Source organism: Cherax quadricarinatus, chromosome 11 (genome assembly GCF_038502225.1).
Source record: "Cherax quadricarinatus isolate ZL_2023a chromosome 11, ASM3850222v1, whole genome shotgun sequence".
Lineage (NCBI taxonomy): Eukaryota > Metazoa > Arthropoda > Malacostraca > Decapoda > Parastacidae > Cherax > Cherax quadricarinatus.
The window spans coordinates 34,072,419-34,097,837 of NC_091302.1; the positions used below are offsets into that span (position 1 = coordinate 34,072,419).

General features: G+C 43.1%; 1 long non-coding RNA gene across 1 annotated transcript in view; it reads left to right on the plus strand.

The window, feature by feature from the left end:
* The first annotated feature begins 15,265 nt into the window (after nucleotides 1-15,265).
* Nucleotides 15,266-25,419, plus strand: part of LOC138852587 (uncharacterized) — a 445,537-nt gene continuing 435,383 nt past the window's right edge. Inside the window, exon 1 of the long non-coding RNA XR_011391886.1 lies at nucleotides 15,266-15,722. This is a non-coding gene — a long non-coding RNA (uncharacterized lncRNA). The remainder of the gene's footprint in view (nucleotides 15,723-25,419) is intronic.

The window sequence follows — 25,419 nt, forward strand, 5'->3', positions numbered from 1 at the left end:
AAATAGTGAGGCTCAGGTTAGGGTATGTAGAAGAGAAAGGGAATGTTTACTAGTAATATTAGACCTTAATCGGGGATGTGTGATGTCACTGTGGTTGTTTAATATAATTATTTATGGGGTGTATACTTCTTTTTAATTATAATAATAATATGGGGTGTAAAATAAGTGAATGTTAGGGTCAGGGGAAAGTGTGGGAGTAAAAGATAATGACTCTGGAGATAGAAGATGCGTTCATATAAAAATTGCTTGTGAGGTAAGAACATACAGGAGGAGAACGAAATAACTTGAAACCATGTTTGAAGTCCACTGTTGCCCCGAGCTGGGAAGAAAACATGCTTGTGTCTTTTAGCTCAGTTGGTAGTGCACTAAGCTCACACACTGAGGTCTGTGGTTCGATAACCGGCACGAGTGAAAACATTCGGGAGTGTTCCCTTCAGACCCCAGCTGTCCCCCTTCACATGGGTCTCATCCTGAGGACAAAACTAATTTAATTTGCCCGAAATACTCTGCATAACCAGGAGCCTTCTCTATAATATGTCACTGGTGTCAACTAGGTCTGTACAAGTTGTTTCATGTACTTGTACAAATATTATTATTATTATTATTATTATTATTATTATTATTATTATTATTATTATTATTATTATTATTATTGTGAACAAGGCTGCCCAGCTTCTGAGGCATCTGTAGCCGAGTGATCTAGAGCGTCACTTGGGGAACCTTGCCAGTCTTCCTGTAGTGGGTTCGAATCCTGCTGACTGCGATGTTTCTCTGTGTATACCCGCTTGTTTCTGCGTGGTGCACTGACATATATATATATATATATATATATATATATATATATATATATATATATATATATATATATATATATATATATATATATATATATATATATATATATATATATATATATATATAGTGCCGAATAGGCAAAACTTGCGATTTTGATTTAAATAGCAAAGCTCTTCTTGACAAATAGGGCAAGCGAAAATTTGTGTATGCAATAATTTCGCAAGAACATTCTGAATCTAAAGAAAAAAATATATTTTATTGTGTTTTCTTATTATCAAATTATTGTAAACTTATGTAAAAATATATTTAGTTGGATTAGGCTAAATTAAATTGTGTTTGTTATGATAAGGTTAGGTAAGTTTTCTAAGATTATTTTGGTACAAAATAATTTATTTTTACATTATCATAAATAAAAAAAATGTATCTTTAAACGTATAAGAGAATATTTTAGAAAGGACTCAATTTTTAATGAGTTCTTGCTAACTGACCAGTTTTACTTATTCGGCACGACATTTTATATATATATATATATATATATATATATATATATATATATATATATATATATATATATATATACATATATATATATATATATATATATATATATATATATATATATATATATATATATATATATATATATATATATATATATATATATATATATATATATATATATATATATATATATATATATATGTATATTTATTTTTTTTTATTATCACACTGGCCGATTCCCACCAAGGCAGGGTAGCCCGAAAAAGAAAAACTTTCACCATCATTCACTCCATCACTGTCTTGCCAGAAGGGTGCTTTACACTACAGTTTTTAAACTGCAACATTAACACCCCTCCTTCAGAGTGCAGGCACTGTACTTCCCATCTCCAGGACTCAAGTCCGGCCTGCCGGTTTCCCTGAACCCCTTCATAAATGTTACTTTGCTCACACTCCAACAGCACGTCAAGTATTAAAAACCATTTGTCTCCATTCACTCCTATCAAACACGCTCATGCATACCTGCTGGAAGTCCAAGCCCCTCGCACACAAAACCTCCTTTACCCCCTCTCTCCAACCTTTCCTAGGCCGACCCCTACCCCGCCTTCCTTCCACTACAGACTGATACACTCTTGAAGTCATTCTGTTTCGCTCCATTCTCTCTACATGTCCGAACCACCTCAACAACCCTTTCTCAGCCCTCTGGACAACAGTTTTGGTAATCCCGCACCTCCTCCTAACTTCCAAACTACGAATTCTCTGCATTATATTCACACCACACATTGCCCTCAGACATGACATCTCCACTGCCTCCAGCCTTCTCCTCGCTGCAACATTCATCACCCATGCTTCACACCCATATAAGAGCGTTGGTAAAACTATACTCTCATACATTCCCCTCTTTGCCTCCAAGGACAAAGTTCTTTGTCTCCACAGACTCCTAAGTGCACCACTCACTCTTTTTCCCTCATCAATTCTATGATTCACCTCATCTTTCATAGACCCATCCGCTGACACGTCCACTCCCAAATATCTGAATACATTCACCTCCTCCATACTCTCTCCCTCCAATCTGATATTCAATCTTTCATCACCTAATCTTTTTGTTATCCTCATAACCTTACTCTTTCCTGTATTCACCTTTAATTTTCTTCTTTTGCACACCCTACCAAATTCATCCACCAACCTCTGCAGCTTCTCTTCAGAATCTCCCAAGAGCACAGTGTCATCAGCAAAGAGCAGCTGTGACAACTCCCACTTTGTGTGTGATTCTTTATCTTTTAACTCCACGCCTCTTGTCAAGACCCTCGCATTTACTTCTCTTACAACCCCATCTATAAATATATTAAACAACCACGGTGACATCACACATCCTTGTCTAAGGCCTACTTTTACTGGGAAATAATTTCCCTCTTTCCTACATACTCTAACTTGAGCCTCACTATCCTCGTAAAAAACTCTTCACTGCTTTCAGTAACCTACCTCCTACACCATACACTTGCAACATCTGCCACATTGCCCCCCTATCCACCCTGTCATACGCCTTTTCCAAATCCATAAATGCCACAAAGACCTCTTTAGCCTTATCTAAATACTGTTCACTTATATGTTTCACTGTAAACACCTGGTCCACACACCCCCTACCTTTCCTAAAGCCTCCTTGTTCATCTGCTATCCTATTCTCTGTCTTACTCTTAATTTTTTCAATAATAACTCTACCATACACTTTACCAGGTATACTCAGCAGACTTATCCCCCTATAATTTTTGCACTCTCTTTTATCCCCTTTGCCTTTATACAAAGGAACTATGCATGCTCTCTGCCAATCCCTAGGTACCTTACCCTCTTCCATACATTTATTAAATAATTGCACCAACCACTCCAAAACTATATCCCCACCTGCTTTTAACATTTCTATCTTTATCCCATCAATCCCGGCTGCCTTACCCCCTTTCATTTTACCTACTGCCTCACGAACTTCCCCCACACTCACAACTGGCTCTTCCTCACTCCTACAAGATGTTATTCCTCCTTGCCCTATACACGAAATCACAGCTTCCCTATCTTCATCAACATTTAACAATTCCTCAATATATTCCCTCCATCTTCCCAATACCTCTAACTCTCCATTTAATAACTCTCCTCTCCTATTTTTAACTGACAAATCCATTTGTTCTCTAGGCTTTCTTAACTTGTTAATCTCACTCCAAAACTTTTTCTTATTTTCAACAAAATTTGTTGATAACATCTCACCCACTCTCTCATTTGCTCTCTTTTTACATTGCTTCACCACTCCCTTAACCTCTCTCTTTTTCTCCATATACTCTTCCCTCCTTGCATCACTTCTACTTTGTAAAAACTTCTCATATGCTAACTTTTTCTCCCTTACTACTCTCTTTACATCATCATTCCACCAATCGCTCCTCTTCCCTCCCGCACCCACTTTCCTGTAACCACAAACTTCTGCTGAACACTCTAACACTACATTTTTAAACCTACCCCATACCTCTTCGACCCCATTGCCTATGCTCTCATTAGCCCATCTATCCTCCAATAGCTGTTTATATCTTACCCTAACTGCCTCCTCTTTTAGTTTATAAACCTTCACCTCTCTCTTCCCTGATGCTTCTATTCTCCTTGTATCCCATCTACCTTTTACTCTCAGTGTAGCTACAACTAGAAAGTGATCTGATATATCTGTGGCCCCTCTATAAACATGTACATCCTGAAGTCTACTCAACAGTCTTTTATCTACCAATACATAATCCAACAAACTACTGTCGTTTCGCCCTACATCATCTCTTGTATACTTATTTATCCTCTTTTTCTTAAAATATGTATTACCTATAACTAAACTCCTTTCTATACAAAGTTCAATCAAAGGGCTCCCATTATCATTTACACCTGGCACCCCAAACTTACCTACCACACCCTCTCTAAAAGTTTCTCCTACTTTAGCATTCAGGTCCCCTACCACAATTACTCTCTCACTTGGTTCAAAGGCTCCTATACATTCACTTAACATCTCCCAAAATCTCTCTCTCTCCTCTGCATTCCTCTCTTCTCCAGGTGCATACACGCTTATTATGACCCACTTCTCGCATCCAACCTTTACTTTAATCCACATAATTCTTGAATTTACACATTCATATTCTCTTTTCTCCTTCCATAACTGATCATTTAACATTACTGCTACCCCTTCCTTTGCTCTAACTCTCTCAGATACTCCAGATTTAATCCCATTTATTTCCCCCCACTGAAACTCTCCTACCCCCTTCAGCTTTGTTTCGCTTAGGGCCAGGACATCCAACTTCTTTTCATTCATAACATCAGCAATCATCTGTTTCTTGTCATCCGCACTACATCCACGCACATTTAAGCATCCCAGTTTTATAAAGTTTTTCTTCTTCTCTTTTTTAGTAAGTGTCTACAGGAGAAGGGGTTACTAGCCCATTGCTCCCGGCATTTTAGTCGCCTCATACGACACGCATGGCTTACGGAGGAAAGATTCTTTTCCACTTCCCCATGGACAATAGAAGAAATAAAGAAGAACAAGAGCTATTTAGAAAAAGGAGAAAAACCTAGATGTATGTATATATATATGCATGTGCGTGTCTGTGAAGTGTGACCAAAGTGTAAGTAGGAGTAGCAAGATATCCCTGTTATCTAGCGTGTTTATGAGACAGAAAAAGAAACCAGCAATCCTACCATCATGCAAAACAGTTACAGGTTTCTGTTTCACAGTCATCTGGCAGGACGGTAGTACTTCCCTGGGTGGTTGCTGTCTACCAACCTACTACCTACTACCTACCTACATATATATATATATATATATATATATATATATATATATATATATATATATATATATATATATATATATATATATATATATATATATATATATATATATATATATATATATATATATATATATATATATATATATATATATATATATATATATGCAATAAGATCAGAGTAAACAGGTGATTTCAGAATATGCAAAACAACCACTCTGAAAGAATAGAGAAATTCCAAGCGCTTTCGTGACTACTCACATTATCAAGGAACTATAGTTCCTTGATAATGTGAGTAGTCACGAAAGCGCTTGGAATTTCTCTATTCTTTCAGAGTGGTTGTTTTGCATATATATATATATATATATATATATATATATATATATATATATATATATATATATATATATATATATATATATATATATATGTATATGTATGTATATATATATATATATATATATATATATATATATATATATATATATATATATATATATATATATATATATATATCCTAGGTAGTAGGTTGGTAGACAGCAACCACCCAGGGAGGTACTACCGTCCTGCCAAGTGAGTGTAAAACGAGAGACTGTAATTGTTTTAAATGATGGTAGGATTGCTGGTGTCTTTTTTCTGTCTCACAAACATGCAAGATTTTAGGTACGTCTTGCTACTTCTACTTACACTTAGGTCACACTACACATACACGAACACGCTGTTCCCACTGCCTCCTTGGGCACTCGACTCGACCCACAGGCCATTCGGATTGGTGTTGCTCTTCGCCTAGCTACACCCATACTCACCGAACATAGGTGTATTTGCGGCAAGGGGACAGCTGATGAATTCGGGCTTCGTGGTCTAATGTGTCACACAGCAGAAGGGAAGTATGCCAGACATGAGGAGGTCAACGATATCATAAAGGGAAGCCTCGCCACAGCCCGTTCCCCAGCTCAACGGGAACCCCAAGTGCAGAAGTCTGACGGAAGTCAAAAGCGTCCTGATGGAGCCACTATGCTACTCTGGAAGGATGGTAAGAAGATTGCCTGGGACTACACCTGTGCCGCCACATTGCCGGACACCTACTTGCCATACTCTGAAGCTGAAGGGAGACCCAAAAATTCCGCAAATACGAAGACCTTCCCTCTTGCTATAATTTCATCCCAGTAGGAGACCCTTGGAGCATGGGGCAAGTGTTCTTTAAAGTTCCTCAAAGAGCTGGGTAAAAACTCACCACAGAAACCAAGGATCACAGAGCAGCCAGCTTCCTCTTTCAGAGACTCAGTGTTGTTATCCAGAGGGAAAATGCTTGCAGCACTCTGGGAACGAGGCCAACCGCCGGGGAACTGGACGAAGTATTCGAGATGTAGCTCTGAGTTGTTATCTCTGTTGTATATATATATATATATATATATATATATATATATATATATATATATATATATATATATATATATATATATATATATATATATATATATATATATATATATATATATATATATATATATATATATATATATATATATATATATATATATATATATATATATATATGCATAGTTCCTTGATAATGTGAGTAGTCACGAAAGCGCTTGGAATTTCTCTATTCTTTCAGAGTGGTTGTTTTGCATATTTTGAAATCACCTGTTTACTGTGATCTTATTGCATATATATATATATATATATATATATAAATATATATATATATATATATATATATATATATATATATATATATATATATATATATATATATATATATATATATATATATATATATATATATATATATATATATACACACACACATATATACTACGACATAAAGCAAGAAAAGTATTGTTATTCGCTAACAAGCTACTGAGAGCTGTTTGACAACAGTGGCAGAAGCGCTGTTGTTATTAATAACAAGAGTTGCCGTCGACTAATATTAGTGATCGCAGAAGACACTGATCAAAGAAAGTGTTCCCAGGGATAACTTCATTCATGAGAAGTCCAAGAGGATAATAATGCTTGCTGAAGGAAAACTAGGAAACAAAGTCACGGGAAACATTACTTATACTCAACCTCTGGCTGTCTTTCCTGAGTGGAGGTGGGAAGCACCACCTTGTCTGACGCAGGGACGGAGTGGAGGTGGGAAGCACCACCTTGTCTGACGCAGGGTCGGAGTGGAGGTGGGAAGCACCACTTTGTCTGACGCATGGTCGGAGTGGAGGTGGGAAGCACCACCTTGTCTGACGCAGGGACGGAGAGGAGGTGGGAAGCACCACTTTGTCTGACGCAGGGTCGGAGTGGAGGTGGGAAGCACCACCTTGTCTGACGCAGGGACGGAGTGGAGGTGGGAAGCACAACCTTGTCTGACGCAGGGACGGAGTGGAGGTGGGAAGCACCACCTTGTCTGACGCAGGATCAGAGTGGAGGTGGGAAGCACCACCTTGTCTGACGCAAGATCAGAGTGGAGGTGGGAAGCACAACCTTGTCTGACGCAGGGACGGAGTGGAGGTGGGAAGCACCACCTTGTCTGACGCAGGATCAGAGTGGAGGTGGGAAGCACCACCTTGTCTGACGCAAGATCAGAGTGGAGGTGGGAAGCACAACCTTGTCTGACGCAGGGACGGAGTGGAGGTGGGAAGCACCACCTTGTCTGACGAAGGATCAGAGTGGAGGTGGGAAGCACCACCTTGTCTGACGCAGGGACGGAGTGGAGGTGGGAAGCACCACCTTGTCTGACGCAGGATCAGAGTGGAGGTGGGAAGCACAACCTTGTCTGACGCAGGGACGGAGTGGAGGTGGGAAGCACCACCTTGTCTGACGCAGGGTCGGAGTGGAGGTGGGAAGCACCACCTTGTCTGACGCAGGATCAGAGTGGAGGTGGGAAGCACAACTTTGTCTGACGCAGGATCAGAGTGGAGGTGGGAAGCACAACCTTGTCTGACGCAGGATCAGAGTGGAGGTAGGAAGCACCACCTTGTCTGACGCAGGATCAGAGTGGAGGTGGGAAGCACAACCTTGTCTGACGCAGGGTCAGGGTGGAGGTGGGAAGCACCACCTTGTCTGACGCAGGGACGGAGTGGAGGTGGGAAGCACCACCTTGTCTGACGCAGGGTCAGAGTGGAGGTGGGAAGCACAACCTTGTCTGACGCAGGGTCGGAGTGGAGGTAGGAAGCACCACCTTGTCTGACGCAGGGTCAGAGTGGAGGTGGGAAGCACAACCTTGTCTGACGCAGGGTCAGGGTGAAGGTGGGAAGCACCACCTTGTCTGACGCAGGATCAGAGTGGAGGTGGGAAGCACAACCTTGTCTGACGCAGGGTAAGAGTGGAGGTGGGAAGCACCACCTTGTCTCAAGCAGGGTCGGAGTGGAGGTGGGAAGCACCACCTTGTCTGACGCAGGGACGGAGTGGAGGTGGGAAGCACCACCTTGTCTGACGCAGGGTCAGAGTGGAGGTGGGAAGCACCACCTTGTCTGACGCTGGATCAGAGTGGAGGTGGGAAGCACCACCTTGTCTGACGCAGGGTAAGAGTGGAAGTGGGAAGCACAACCTTGTCTGACGCAGGGTCAGAGTGGAGGTAGGAAGCACAACCTTGTCTGACGCAGGATCAGAGTGGAGGTGGGAAGCACAACCTTGTCTGACGCAGGATCAGAGTGGAGGTGGGAAGCACCACCTTGTCTGACGCTGGATCAGAGTGGAGGTGGGAAGCACCATCTTGTCTGACGCAGGGTCAGAGTGGAGGTGGGAAGCACCACCTTGTCTGACGCAGGATCAGAGTGGAGGTGGGAAGCACCACCTTGTCTGACGCAGGATCAGAGTGGAGGTGGGAAGCACCACCTTGTCTGACGCAGGGTCAGAATGGAGGTGGGAAGAACCACCTTGTCAGACGCAGGGTCAGAGTGGAGGTGGGAAGCACCACCTTGTCTGACGCAGGATCAGAGTGGAGGTGGGAAGCACCACCTTGTCAGACGCAGGGTCAGAGTGGAGGTAGGAAGCACAACCTTGCCTGACGCAGGGTCAGAGTGGAGGTGGGAAGCACCACCTTGTCAGACGCAGGGTCAGAGTGGAGGTGGGAAGCACCACTTTGTCAGACGCAGGGTCAGAGTGGATGTGTGAAGCACAACCTTGTCTGACGCAGGGTCAGAGGGGAGGTGGGAAGCACAACCTTGTCAGGCGCAGGGTCAGGGTGGAGGTGGGAAGCACCACCTTGTCAGACGCAGGGTCAGGGTGGAGGTGGGAAGCACCACCTTGTCAGACGCAGGGTCAGGGTGGAGGTGGGAAGCACCACCTTGTCAGACGCAGGGTCAGGGTGGAGGTGGGAAGCACCACCTTGTCTGACGCAGGGTCAGGGTGGAGGTGGGAAGCACCACCTTGTCAGACGCAGGGTCAGGGTGGAGGTGGGAAGCACCACCTTCTCTGACGCAGGGTCAGGGTGGAGGTGGGAAGCACCACCTTGTCTGACGCAGGGTCAGGGTGGAGGTGGGAAGCACCACCTTGTCTGACGCAGGGTCAGGGTGGAGGTGGGAAGCACCACCTTGTCTGACGCAGGGTCAGAGTGGAGGTGTGAAGCACTACCTTGTCTGACGAAGGGTCAGGGTGGAGGTGGGAAGCACCACCTTGTCTGACGCAGGGTCAGGGTGGAGGTGGGAAGCACCACCTTGTCTGACGCAGGGTCAGAGTGGAGGTGTGAAGCACCACCTTGTCAGACGCAGGGTCAGGGTGGAGGTGGGAAGCACCACCTTGTCTGACGCAGGGTCAGGGTGGAGGTGGGAAGCACCACCTTGTCTGACGCAGGGTCAGGGTGGAGGTGGGAAGCACCACCTTGTCTGACGCAGGGTCAGAGTGGAGGTGTGAAGCACCACCTTGTCTGACGCAGGGTCAGGGTGGAGGTGGGAAGCACCACCTTGTCTGACGCAGGGTCAGGGTGGAGGTGGGAAGCACCACCTTGTCTGACGCAGGGTCAGGGTGGAGGTGTGAAGCACCACCTTGTCTGACGCAGGGTCAGGGTGGAGGTGGGAAGCACCACCTTGTCTGACGCAGGGTCAGGGTGGAGGTGGGAAGCACCACCTTGTCTGACGCAGGGTCAGAGTGGAGGTGTGAAGCACTACCTTGTCTGACGCAGGGTCAGAGTGGAGGTGTGAAGCACCACCTTGTCTGACGCAGGGTCAGAGTGGAGGTGTGAAGCACCACCTTGTCTGACGCAGGGTCAGAGTGGAGGTGTGAAGCACTACCTTGTCTGACGCAGGGTCAGGGTGGAGGTGGGAAGCACCACCTTGTCTGACGCAGGGTCAGGGTGGAGGTGGGAAGCACCACCTTGTCTGACGCAGGGTCAGAGTGGAGGTGTGAAGCACTACCTTGTCTGACGCAGGGTCAGAGTGGAGGTGGGAAGCACCACCTTGTCTGACGCAGGGTCAGAGTGGAGGTGTGAAGCACCACCTTGTCTGACGCAGGGTCAGGGTGGAGGTGTGAAGCACCACCTTGTCTGACGCAGGGTCAGGGTGGAGGTGGGAAGCACCACCTTGTCTGACGCAGGGTCAGGGTGGAGGTGGGAAGCACCACCTTGTCTGACGCAGGGTCAGGGTGGAGGTGGGAAGCACCACCTTGTCTGACGCAGGGTCAGGGTGGAGGTGGGAAGCACCACCTTGTCTGACGCAGGGTCAGGGTGGAGGTGGGAAGCACCACCTTGTCTGACGCAGGGTCAGAGTGGAGGTGGGAAGCACCACCTTGTCTGACGCAGGGTCAGGGTGGAGGTGGGAAGCACCACCTTGTCTGACGCAGGGTCAGGGTGGAGGTGGGAAGCACCACCTTGTCTGACGCAGGGTCAGGGTGGAGGTGGGAAGCACCACCTTGTCTGACGCAGGGTCAGGGTGGAGGTGGGAAGCACCACCTTGTCTGACGCAGGGTCAGGGTGGAGGTGGGAAGCACCACCTTGTCTGACGCAGGGTCAGGGTGGAGGTGGGAAGCACCACCTTGTCTGACGCAGGGTCAGGGTGGAGGTGGGAAGCACCACCTTGTCTGACGCAGGGTCAGGGTGGAGGTGGGAAGCACCACCTTGTCTGACGCAGGGTCAGGGTGGAGGTGGGAAGCACCACCTTGTCTGACGCAGGGTCAGGGTGGAGGTGGGAAGCACCACCTTGTCTGACGCAGGGTCAGGGTGGAGGTGGGAAGCACCTTGATGCAGTTTCAATCTCGCTGATGAATCATTGATGGGAGGAAATGAAGCTACTCACCATTTCCTAAGATAAACAATTATTTCCTCCCATTTCCCAGGCGCTGTATGAACCCTACTTGACTATCATAATAATAACCTAACATATTACACTAAACTTGTGGCTCAGAGAGGTTATCACTGCTCTCAGTGTTCGTAACTCAGGAATATTATACTCAGCAACTGCTCTCAGTGTTCGTAACTCAGGAATATTATACTCAGCAACTGCTCTCAGTGTTCGTAACTCAGGAATATTATACTCAGCAACTGCTCTCAGTGTTCGTAACTCAGGAATATTATACTCAGCAACTGCTCTCAGTGTTCGTAACTCAGGAATATTATACTCAGCAGCTGCTCTCAGTGTTCGTAACTCAGGAATATTATACTCAGCAGCTGCTCTCAGTGTTCGTAACTCAGCAATATTATACTCAGCAGCTGCTCTCAGTGTTCGTAACTCAGGAATATTATACTCAGCAGCTGCTCTCAGTGTTCGTAACTCAGGAATATTATACTCAGCAACTGCTCTCAGAGTTCGTAACTCAGGAATATTATACTCAGCAGCTGCTCTCAGTGTTCGTAACTCAGCAATATTATACTCAGCAGCTGCTCTCAGTGTTCGTAACTCAGCAATATTATACTCAGCAGCTGCTCTCAGTGTTCGTAACTCAGGAATATTATACTCAGCAACTGCTCTCAGTGTTCGTAACTCAGGAATATTATACTCAGCAGCTGCTCTCAGTGTTCGTAACTCAGGAATATTATACTCAGCAACTGCTCTCAGTGTTCGTAACTCAGCAGCAACTGCTCTCAGTGTTCGTAACTCAGGAATATTATACTCAGCATATTATACTCAGCAGCTGCTCTCAGTGTTCGTAACTCAGGAATATTATACTCAGCAGCTGCTCTCAGTGTTCGTAACTCAGGAATATTATACTCAGCAGCTGCTCTCAGTGTTCGTAACTCAGGAATATTCTACTCAGCAGCTGCTCTCAGGAATATTATACTCAGTTCGTAACTCAGGAATATTATACTCAGCAGCTGCTCTCAGTGTTCGTAACTCAGGAATATTATACTCAGCAGCTGCTCTCAGTGTTCGTAACTCAGGAATATTATACTCAGCAGCTGCTCTCAGTGTTCGTAACTCAGGAATATTATACTCAGCAGCTGCTCTCAGTGTTCGTAACTCAGCAGCTGCTCTCAATATTATACTCAGCAGCTGCTCTCAGAGTTCGTAACTCAGGAATATTATACTCAGCAGCTGCTCTCAGTGTTCGTAACTCAGCAATATTATACTCAGCAGCTGCTCTCAGTGTTCGTAACTCAGGAATATTATACTCAGCAGCTGCTCTCAGTGTTCGTAACTCAGGAATATTATACTCAGCAGCTGCTCTCAGTGTTCGTAACTCAGGAATATTATACTCAGCAGCTGCTCTCAGTGTTCGTAACTCAGGAATATTATACTCAGCAACTGCTCTCAGTGTTCGTAACTCAGGAATATTATACTCAGCAACTGCTCTCAGTGTTCGTAACTCAGGAATATTATACTCAGCAGCTGCTCTCAGTGTTCGTAACTCAGGAATATTATACTCAGCAGCTGCTCTCAGTGTTCGTAACTCAGGAATATTATACTCAGCAGCTGCTCTCAGTGTTCGTAAATCAGGAATATTATACTCAGCAGCTGCTCTCAGTGTTCGTAACTCAGCAATATTATACTCAGCAGCTGCTCTCAGTGTTCGTAACTCAGGAATATTATACTCAGCAACTGCTCTCAGTGTTCGTAACTCAGGAATATTATACTCAGCAGCTGATCTCAGTGTTCGCAACTCAGGAATATTATACTCAGCAGCTGCTCTCAGTGTTCGTAACTCAGGAATATTATACTCAGCAGCTGCTCTCAGTGTTCGTAACTCAGGAATATTATACTCAGCAGCTGCTCTCAGTGTTCGTAACTCAGGAATATTATACTCAGCAGCTGCTCTCAGTGTTCGTAACTCAGGAATATTATACTCAGCAGCTGCTCTCAGTGTTCGTAACTCAGGAATATTATACTCAGCAGCTGCTCTCAGTGTTCGTAACTCAGGAATATTATGCTCAGCAACTGCTCTCAGTGTTCGTAACTCAGGAATATTATACTCAGCAGCTGCCCTCAGTGTTCGTAACTCAGGAATATTATACTCAGCAGCTGCCCTCAGTGTTCGTAACTCAGGAATATTATACTCAGCAGCTGCTCTCAGTGTTCGTAACTCAGGAATATTATACTCAGCAGCTGCTCTCAGTGTTCGTAACTCAGGAATATTATACTCAGCAGCTGCTCTCAGTGTTCGTAACTCAGGAATATTATACTCAGCAGCTGCTCTCAGTGTTCGTAACTCAGGAATATTATACTCAGCAGCTGCCCTCAGTGTTCGTAACTCAGGAATATTATACTCAGCAGCTGCTCTCAGTGTTCGTAACTCAGGAATATTATACTCAGCAGCTGCTCTCAGTGTTCGTAACTCAGGAATATTATACTCAGCAGCTGCTCTCAGTGTTCGTAACTCAGGAATATTATACTCAGCAGCTGCTCTCAGTGTTCTCAGCAGCAGCTGCTCTCAGTGTTCGTAACTCAGGAATATTATACTCAGCAGCTGCTCTCAGTGTTCGTAACTCAGGAATATTATACTCAGCAGCTGCTCTCAGTGTTAATGTTCGTAACTCAGGAATATTATACTCAGCAGCTGCTCTCAGTGTTCGTAACTCAGGAATATTATACTCAGCAGCTGCCCTCAGTGTTCGTAACTCAGGAATATTATACTCAGCAACTGCTCTCAGTGTTCGTAACTCAGGAATATTATACTCAGCAGCTGCTCTCAGTGTTCGTAACTCAGGAATATTATACTCAGCAGCTGCCCTCAGTGTTCGTAACTCAGGAATATTATACTCAGCAGCTGCTCTCAGTGTTCGTAACTCAGGAATATTATACTCAGCATCTGCCCTCAGCACTAGCTACGTAAGACAAACAATGCATATAACAGGCATATAACAGGCATGTAACAGGCATATAACAGGCATGTAACAGGCATATAACAGGCATGTAACAGGCATATAACAGGCATATAACAGGCATATAACAGGTATATAACCGTCGTATATACAAACCTTATCATAATATCTAGTTGGTATGTTCGACAGAGAGTAATTAATACACCCTAGCTTAAAGTAATTCATACACCCTTGATTAACGTAATTAATACACCCTAGATTAAAGTAATTAATACACCCTAGCTTAAAATAATTAATACACCCTAGCTTAAAATAATTAATACACCCTAGCTTAAAGTAATTAATATACCCCAGCTTAAAGTAATTAATACACCCTAGCTTAAAATAATTAATACACCCTAGCTTAAAGTAATTAATACACCCTAGCTTAAAGTATTTAATACACCCTAGCTTAAAGTAATTAATACACCCTAGCTTAAAGTAATTAATACACCCTAGCTTAAAGTAATTAATATATCCCATCTTAAAGTAATTAATACACCCTAGCTTAAAGTAATTAATGCACCCTAGCTTAAAGTAATTAATACACCCTAGCTTAAAGTAATTAATACACCCTAGCTTAAAGTAATTAATACACCCTAGCTTAAAGTAATTAATACACCCTAGCTTAAAGTAATTAATACACCCTAGCTTAAAGTAATTGATATACCCTAGCTTAAAGTAATTAATACACCCTAGCTTAAAGTAATTAATACACCCTAGCTTAAAGTAATTGATATACCCTAGCTTAAAGTAATTAATACACCCTAGCTTAATATAATTAATACACCCTAGCTTAATATAATTAATACACCCTACGTTAATATAATTAATATATCCTAGCTTAATATAATTAATATACTTTTGCTTAATATAATTTATATACCCTACTTTAATATAATTAATATACGTAACTTAATATAATTATCCCCTTTTTTTCAGAGACGCTGAATTTAAAATCATTTTATCGGAGGTTTATGTGACATTTCCTGGTTTTTATAAACTATCTGAAAATATTAAATTTTTTTTTACTCGTAGCCCCAACAAACTTCTCTACATCACTGACTCATTTTGGAATATAATTTGTATTATAAGGCGAAGCGCATTCACGCTCCTACCAGACCTTCACTCTAGTTAAGTTACAGTGTTATTCCAGGAAGGTCCGTCTGTACCTGGCCCATTGGGAACATTTGAGGAAAGACTAGTCATTTGTGATTGTTTGAGTAGGCTGATAGTGGAACTTACACTTGGAGACTACTCCTTGCTGAAGACTGCAGAAAGGTTCTCTCCATCTGAGGATCCAGCTGGTGATTCCGGGATCAAAGGGATCAGAGAGGCGGCCGAGGGTCGTTTCTCTCAGAAGCTCTTCACGGCCCGACTCTCCTGTCAGTCGATCAGCTTTACAGGTAAGACAGATATATGTAAATGTGTCGGTCTGGTAATGTGCTTATCTCTCAACGGCTGTGCTTGTGTGTGTGTGTGTGTGTGTGTGTGTGTGTGTGTGTGTACTCACCTAGTTGTACTCACCTAGTTGTACTCACCTAGTTGAGGTTGCAGGGGTTGAGTCCTAGCTCCTGGCCCCGCCTCTTCACTGGTCGCTACTTGGTCATTCTCCCTGAACCGTGAGTTTTTTCCTAACTCGTCTTAAAACTATGTATGGTTCCTGCCTCCACTACATTACTCGCCAGACTATTCCACTTCCTGACAACTCTATGACTGAAGAAATACTTCTTAACATCCTTTTGACTCATCTGAGTCTTCAACTTCCAATTGTGACCCCTAGTGTATGTGTCCCCTCTCTGGAACATCCTGTCTCTGTCCACCTTATCTATTCCTCGCTGTATTTTGTGTCGTTATCATGTCTCCCGTAACCCTCCTGTCCTCCAGTGTCGTCAGGCCGATTTCTCTTAACCTTTCTTCGTAGGACATTCCCCTTAGCTCTGGAACTAGCCTTGTTGCAAACCTTTGCACTTTCTCTAATTTCTTGAAGTGCTTGGCCAGGTGTGGGTTCCAAACTGCTGCTGCATACTCCAGTATGGGCCTGACTTATACGGTGTACAGAGTCTTGAACTATTCCTTACTGAGGTATCGGAATGCTCTTCTCAGGTTTGCCAGGCGCTCACATGCTGCAGCAGTTATCTGGTTGATGTGTTCTTCCGGAGACATGCTCGGTATTATACTCACCCCAAGATCTTTCTCCTTGAGTGAGGTTTGAAGTCTTTGGCCGCCTAGCCTATACTTTGCATTTGGCGGGGTTAAATTCGAGGATCCAGTTGATGGACCACGCGTCCAGTCTGTCCAGGTTTCTTTGTAGTCCTGCCTGATCCTCATCCGATTTACTTCTCCTCATTAACTTCGCATCATCTGCGAACAGGGACGCTTCTGAGTCTATCCCTTCCATCATGTCATTCATATATACCAAAAATAGTACTGGCCCTAGGACTGACCCCTGTGGGAACCCGCTCGTCGCAGGCGCCCACTGTGATCATCACGTACCATGACTCGTTGTTGCCTCCCTGTCAGGTATTCTCTGATCCATTCCCGTGCCCTTCCTGTTATACGTGCCAGATCCTCTAGCTTCTGCACTAATCTCTTGTGAGGAACTGTGTCGAAGGCCTTCTTGCAGTCCAAGAAAATGCAATCAACCCACCCCTCTCTCTCGTGTCTTACTTCTGTTACCTTGTCGTAAAACTTAAGTAGATTTGTGACACAGGATTTGCCTTCCATGAATCTGTGCTGGTTGTCGTTTATAATCTTGTTCCGTTCCAGGTGTTCCATCACTCTCCTCCTCATAAGCTTCTCCATGACTTTGCATACTATGCACGTCAGTGATACTGGTCTGTAGTTTAGTGCCTCGTTTCAGTCTCCTTTCTTAAAAATGGGGACTACGTTTGCCGTCTTCAAGGGATGTGTTGAAAATTGTGGTTAGTGGCACACACAGCATCTCTGATCCCTCTCTAAGGACCAACGGAGAGATGTCCGGTCCCACCGCCTTTGAGATATCAAGGTCACTTAGCAACCTCTTCACCTACTCAGTTGTGTGTATTTCATCCAACACTTGTTGGTATATCCTTCTTCTTCTTCTGATGACCAGAGCTTTGGTAAGATGGGTAAGGAAGAAGGATGGGTAAGGATGGAAATATTGGAAAAGGGTTGGAGGGGGGGGGAGAGGTAGGATATAAAAGGTAAGTGGCCCAACCACTTTGGTGCAAATTAAAAAGTGTATGTGAATGAATAAGATATTCTTTAAGAGGTATAATACTAACCCATCAGAGTCACATAGACATAATAGGTATATAACTACATGACTCTGAATTGGTAGTAGTTTTACAAGGTGCAATTGCTTTTTTTTTTTTTTTTTTTTTTTTTTTTTTTTTTTTTTTTTTTTTTTTGTTTTTTTTTTTTTTGTTTTTTTTCGCGATTGCACAACGGATATTTATACAACAAGAAAGGCAATAATTTTCTGGCCGGATTTAAGCTCGTGACAATAGCTTCTTAATGGTGGTGTCCAACAATAGTCAATAGCATAATTTTACATTAGAAAGTTATTTAAGATGTCTCCCTAATTGGGGGCGATGATTTTCTCAGTATACATAGAAGGGTTCTGGTGGTATCCAATCTTCTTCGTCAGGTAAGTTACTCAAAATCATGGGTCGAGGGTAATCATCTTTATGAATAAAACGACGAACCCTCTGTGGGAGAGTCATTCTTTGAGTCCTGTGAGGCGGAGTATTGATGGTGTAATCGGTGGTATTTATCACTTGTATAGGATGTTCTCTATCTGGCATGTATAGTTCTTGCATTGTATAAAGTTGTTTCTTTTTTAGAGTGTCAAGGCGTACATTTATGGCAGTAATGTCTTGTTGTGTGTGTAAATCTGCCATTTTAACTCTGTCTCTCCTCCTGGTATCGGTAATAAAGCGAAGAGCTCTATTCTGGACCCTTTGTAACCGTAGCATGTTGGTCTTTGTTGTTAATGACATTGGGACACAAGGGTATTCAAGTATAGGTCTTATTATCATTTTATACAGATGTTTTTTGACATGCTGAGGGGCTTGATTGAATCGAAAGAGACTGCTAAGGCCGGCTTTGGCTGTGTTGATCTTTTTAGTTACATGAGATGTTGAGTGGAGCAGCCTGTCTATTTCATATCCCAAGATCTTGTTAGGGTTTCTAATGGCTACAGGTGTACCTCTGATGGAGATACCCCCTTTATCTTCGATGGTTGATGCAAAACATCCTATCGTGCTAACAAGGACCTTGTCAGGATTAGTCGTAATTCTCCATTTCTTCTCCCAATTAGATGTTCGACGAAGTTCAATATTCATTTTTTCTATGACTCTCTCATACTTGTATTTTCCTGTTACTGGAGTTGATGAGACGACATGAATAACATCATCTGCAAACTGTGTCACAATTGTGTCATTAAACTCTGGTTGAGGAAGGTCATTCACATAAATGTTAAACAGAAGTGGACTGAGACAAGAACCTTGTGGGACACCAGCCGTCGGTATAAAAGGTTCTGTCGACTTGCCATGAAAGGTGGGAATGATTTTTCTTTGAGTTAAGAAATTATAAATTACTCTGAGAAAAGTCCAGTTATGGTCTGGTAGGTCAATGAGTTTGTATATAAGGCCATCATGCCATAAGCTATCAAAAGCTTTATGAACATCTCTGGTGGCAATTAAGGCAAGATTGCCCTGCTGTTTTAGACTTGCTACAGTGTCAAAAATAACATTTATTGCATGATTGGTACCTCTATGTGTTCTAAAGCCAAATTGTTTTTCAGTAAACAAGTGATTAAACTCCATATAGTAATTCAATCTGTTGGAAATGACTTTCTCAAGAACTTTTCCAGTGACTTCAAGTAAAGATATAGGTCTATAGTTCCCAGGTTGGTGGATGTCTTTATTGGGCATAGCAAGAAAGATCATTCTAGCAGTCTTAAAAACAACTGGAAAATGTCCTGAGGCCAAGATGGCATTAAAGATATTTACCAAGGACTGTTTGCAATTTCTAGGTAGGTACTTTATTTGTTTCATTGTTATTCCAGAGAGGCCAGGGGCTCTATTTCTCATTCTTCCAATAACCTGACTTATCTCTAGTAATGTAATAGGTCTAGTAAGCGGGTGGGTATCTTCAAGAGTTGAAGTATCGATGGTAGGTAGTGGTTGTAGATCATCCAAGTTCTCATCTCTCCATTCATTTACTAACTGATAATGATTATTATTAAATTGACGACTGTTATTGTGGGAGAGAATTTTCTCCCATACATCACCCATCAAATTAGCCTGGTCCTGTGGATCGTCAAGTTTAATTTCAACTTCTTCATCATCCTCATCAGTGAAGGTATGAACTAGGTAGTTAGGAGCCTTGTGCTTTGCCCCTAAAAGTTGTCGGATCTTACTCCAAAATTTTGCTGGTTCACGTTTATATTGATTAGCTTGAAGAACTAGAAATTTCCATATGTCTCGTTTGTGTTGACTAATCATGTTAATTAATTCGTGCCTTAATCGGTGCAGTGTAGCTGCTGGTGGTTGTCGCGTTTGAAGATGCCTTCGACATTCTGCTTGATAAATTCTTAAAGTGTCTCTAATTTCTCTAGTAGGTTTATATTGCTGGTATATCTTTGTGGAAGCTAATTGGCAAGTTGCATTGGTAGCTTCAATTATTCGATTGTGCAGGGACCTGATTGCATCATCAATTGCACTGGAAGGCAGATTTTCCAAAGACACAATTTCATCCTCACCCAGATATGCCCTGAAGGGGTCAAATCCTAGGGTGTTGAGATTGGGTTTAGGAGGTACAGGTATTCTAAATGGAGAAGTTTGTAGTTGTATTATAACAGGGATATGGTCAGATCCTACATTTCCACCAGGAGATATACGACAGTGAAAGATGTCACAGTCTCTGTTTGTCAGTACTATATCTGGTGTTCCTGGATGAGGTCCAATGTACGATTTGAAGAATGGGCCTTGAAATGACAAGTTTCTAGCTGTCATGATATTAAAGAGTTGTTTTCCTTTTAAGTCACCCAGTGGAATACCAGCTCCACAGTTGAAGAGGGCAGGGTGATGAGCATTAAAATCTCCAGCTAGAATTGCTGGAATATTTCTGCTTAATATCCTATGTAGAGGAATTGACTCTATATATGGCTGTCTCGGGGGAAAATATCCAGTTCCTATCACTAGTTGTCCATGCGACGTTGTTAGTTCTATTGCAAGAATGTTATCTTCATCCACATGAATATTTTTAAATGTATATCCTAATTTAACCAAGATGGCTACACCACTAAACGGTCCTCTCGATTTTTCAACAGTACAGTATCCACGTAATTTAATATGTTGATCAACTCTTACAGCTGTCTCGTTCAAAAGTATAACATCGGGATTGTAGTTATGTAGTTCAACCTCAAGAAGGTAACGGTTATTAAAGAAATGTTGAACATTAAGTTGGAAGATTGTAATCCCCATTATTGCTTATTCTTCGCTCGTATACTGCGTTCTGAACGCCTGCAAGTAATGTTATGTGTTGTATCTACACTATCCCTGCTGGACTCGTCAAGGGGAGGAGGGAACTTTTGCGTGGATGCTTGTGTATTAAAAATGCCATCATCTTCACTAGAGGCAGTAATATTAACAGACTCATTAGAGTCGTTAGAGTCATCATCATAAAACTGAGGTATGCTATTCTCAGTTTCAGGAAGCAGAGGCTCGTGAGAGTTAATGGGAGACTGTGTAGGCTCCAAGGGAATATTAGATAGGCAAGGTGAGTTACCTTGGGAAAGTTCCTGTTCAACAGGTTCAGCTACAATAGCGGGAGAGTAGGCACCACTTTCTGGGGCATTGTTATGTTCAGGTGTTGACTTATTGGGTTGAGAGTTGACAACCTGGGTTTGCGAGGAGGGCGATCCCTGGGCCAGGGATGACTTAGGCTTATTTTTAGATGTAGAGTATGGTACATACTTCTTGTTATGAGAAGGCTGGGTCATAATGGCCTTCACATTTTCAGGGATAATGATGGGAGTGATCCCATTAGCCTTTAACAGATCATTTAAAACACGAGAGCAGAGTTGAATATCACCACCAGCTGTGTCTTTGGCCACCAAGTACATTAGTTGTGCTCTCGTTATATCCCCGTCTGTGGATACCTGAGACACATGAGATGCGACTGAACCTTGTTGTTGTGTCTGTTGTAAGTGAGGGTTAGATTGGGGCTCTCCAAGAGGGGCAGAATTCCAAACATTGGAACCATTGGTAGAGACCTGAGGAGTCCCACTTGATCCAGGCAGAGCTGGGAAGGAAGTTTGGGACATGGTTGGCGGTGCCTGGGGAGTGGTCTTCTTAGAAGTGGACAGTTTCTTGGCGTCAAGAATTTTCTGCATTTCCTTTTTTCTTTCAGGACAAATAGCAGAAACAGCTGATGTTTTCCATTACAGAGGACACATTTAGGTGTATTTTTATTGGTACAATCACGATAGGAATGTTGGCCAGAGCAAATGCTACAAATTTGCCCCTGTATACTGCATTTGTTGTTGTTATGACCAAAGGCATAACACTTGAAACATTGTGTCACACTGATAAAACGTTCCATAGAAATTTGGTCAGATGTGCATCTGGTACTGAAACATTTGAAGCCATTTTCACACACAAGTTTGGCCTCCTCAGGTGTCTCGAGTATTAATTTTAAAGTTACCTTATTGTTGTTGTGATTCGAGAATTTGTGTGCTTCTACAGCCCTAAAGTCAGAATTCTCAGCATTAATGTTATCAACAATTTCATTAACAGTGCTTTGTTTCATAAAACTGTTGATTCTGGCCACAAACACAGTCCTCTGAGCTTGATAGCTGTCAGGTGCAACTGGGATAACACCAGAAGTCTTCAGTTTATCCAAGACATCATGCTTTAGGAGTTGAAGTAACTCTTCTTCCGAAGAGAGGAGAAGTACTGCTCCAGCGTGGGTTTGAAAAACATCCACTGGAGCAACAGTTGAGTTCGAGCAAATACAATTGAGAATGTCTTTTATGGACATTTGATTTCCATTAATACGTAATCTTACACGAATCCTCGCCATGATGCCTGGGAAGGTGCATCTGGCAGAGGAGTTGCTTAACAAAAAGGTATCTTTCCTTAATGTTAGCCTAACATCCTATTTCAGCTGACTTATGAAGGTCAGCCCCTAAGATAGCCTACCCTCGAGTAGTGAGGGGAAAGGGCCCAAGGCAAAGATCGGCTGGATTTTAAAAAACCACACGGGCTACCAGATGGTCAAAATGCCTTGTGTTAACTCGCCAAAGCGAAGTTGCCGAAAAATAAGAAGATAGGACAGTCAGAAGGATAGCAATGTATGTAGTGTGTTAAGTGTGTGGGCCAGTGTTGATGTATGGGTGAGGGGAGGATGGGGAAGGATGGGGGGATGGGGATGAGAGGGGTGAACAAGCAAGCAAGTCACCGCCTTACCCTCTTGATGGGATGGGGCTCGAAGTGACTGCAAGCAAGTCTCCTCTCAGCTCTGGTGAAGAACTACTCAGGATAACCCAAGTAAATTCTCGAGCAACAGTGTTCAGAGTTGCTCAGCAGAAGAGCTGGAACGACGACGTCTTCTCTCCACGGTGGCTGGGCTGCAACTCTTTGTCGAATTTGTCTTGGTATATCCCTTGTTGGTGTACCCCTCTGTTCTGTCTTTCCAGAGTCCTTTCTGTCTCCACTGTAAATACTTCCTCAAATCCCGTGTTGAGCTCCTCACATACTTCATAGTCGTTTCTTGTGAGCTCCCCACCTTGTTTCCTCAGTCTGATAACCTGGTCCTTGACTGTTGTCTTCCTCCTGATGTGGCTATACAGCAGTTTCGTGTCAGACTTAACTTTCAATGCTATGTTGTTTTCGTACTGTCGCTGGGCCTCCCTCCTCAGCTGCGCATATTCATTTCTGGTTCTTCGACTAATCTCTTTATTTTCCTGGGTCTTTTGCCTTCTGTACTTTTTTCATTCTCTAGTCCTCTTAGTTTTTGCATCCCTACACCTTCGGGTAAACCAAGGACTCCTTCTGGTCTTCCTATTATTTCTGTTGCCCTTGGGAACAAATCTCTCCTCTGCCTCCTTGCATTTTGTTGTTACGTAGTCCATCATTTCATTTACTGACTTTCCTGCCAGTTCTCTTTCCCACTGAACCTCCTGCAGGAAGTTCCTCATACCTGTGTAGTTCTTCCTTTTGTAGTTTGGCTTTTCCCATTCTTCTCCTGTTACCCTCTCCACTTGTAACCCTATGTATTCAGAGCTCAGAACCACGTGATCACTAGCTCCGAGGGGCCTTACATATGTGACATCCTCAATGTCCGATGTACTCAGCTTGAACACGAGGTCCAGTCTTATTGGTTCATCCTCCCCTCTTTCTCTGGTAGTGTCCCTAACATGTTGATGCATGAGGTTTTCTAGTACCACTTCCATCATCTTGGCTCTCCATGTTTCGGGACCCCATGTGGCTCCAGGGTTTCCCAATCAATCTCCCTGTGGTCGAAATCGCCCATAACCAGTAACTTTGCTCTACTCGAGTGAGCTCTTCTGGCCACCTCAGCTAGTGTGTCCACCATTGGTCTGTTGCTCTCTTCATATTCCTCTCTTGGCCTCCTGCATTTCTGTGGCGGGTTATACATCACTGCAATGACTACCTTATGTCCCCCAGACTGAATTGTACCTACTATGTAATCCTTTTCTATAATCTCGTCTAGTCCTTCTATTTCCTCAAATCGCCAGCGGTTTTTAGTGAGCAGTGCAACCCCTCCTCTCCCTCTGCTCCTATCTTTCCTCATGCTCTGATATCTGGGTGGGAAGATTGCGTCTGTTATCCCAGTGAGTTTCGTTTCTGTGACTGCTATGATGTATGGGGACGTCTCCTTGATTCTTTCATGCCACTCCTCACATTTATTCGATATTCCATCCGCATTCATATACCAAACCTCCAACTTCTTTTCTAAAACTGTGGTCTGGGGAGAATGGTGGGGTTATGGGAGCGGAAGCCCTGGCCGGGGAGTGTGGGAAGTTGCTGGGGGGTAGGGTTTGTGATGAAAGGGTGGGGGCAGAGGGTTCAGTGTCGGTGTTTTGGTTTAGATTGCTCGGTTGCTTTGGGGTTGCCGTGGTTGGTTTCCTTCTGTGGGTTGTTCTGAAGGAGGTTGTTTGCTCTTCCACGTGGGTCTGGGTCCTCCTGCTCATCTCCGTCTTTGCCTCTCGGTCCTCCTAGCATCTTTGCACCCTCTCTTTCAGCATCCTCCTTTCTTTTTGTGTTCTGTCTTGGTCGAGGTACAATCTCTGGTAGTCCGATTTGTCCCTTAGTCGTGCTTTCTCCCGCAGGAGCCTGTTTCAATCTGATTCTGCCTTGAAAATGTGTGTGTGTGTACTCACCTAATTGTGGTTGCAGGGGTCGAGACTCAGCTCCTGGTCCCGCGTGTGTGTGTGTGTGTGTGTGTGTGTGTGTGTGTGTTTTCTCTGAGTACATACAGAACCGTCCCATCGTCTGTTCACAAACTTGCCTGTGTTTCACTCTCTCATTCTGCACTCAATCTCTCTTACTGGCTGATTAAACCTTCACTTTTTCTTCATCTTCAAAATTATTAAAGCTTCTTCGCTAGATAGTTACAACTCTTCTTTTGGTCTTAGTACACACTTTATTGCCGCAATAAAATGTCACATTAGTTGCCTCTGCGGCCTATTACGTAGCATTCTTTTGGTGTTGTTGTTGTGGTCGTTGTTATGGTACAAATTCCCTTCCTCGGTCTAGACTGAGAAATTATATAGTGATACCGGCAAGATGTAGAAATAAACATGTACTGCTACAACCACTACTACTACTACTATCATCAATAGTGCTACTACTACTAGCATTTCTACTACTAGTACTACTGTCACTACTACTAATACCATCACTACTATTACTGCTACTTCCACTACTACTACTACTACTACTATCACCACCACTACTACAACTACTACCATTACTATTACCACTCTTACCACTGCTACTATTAACACCAGTACTATTACTACTCTAACTACTACTACTACCAATACTACTGCTATTACTACCATTACTCCTATTACTGTCACTATTA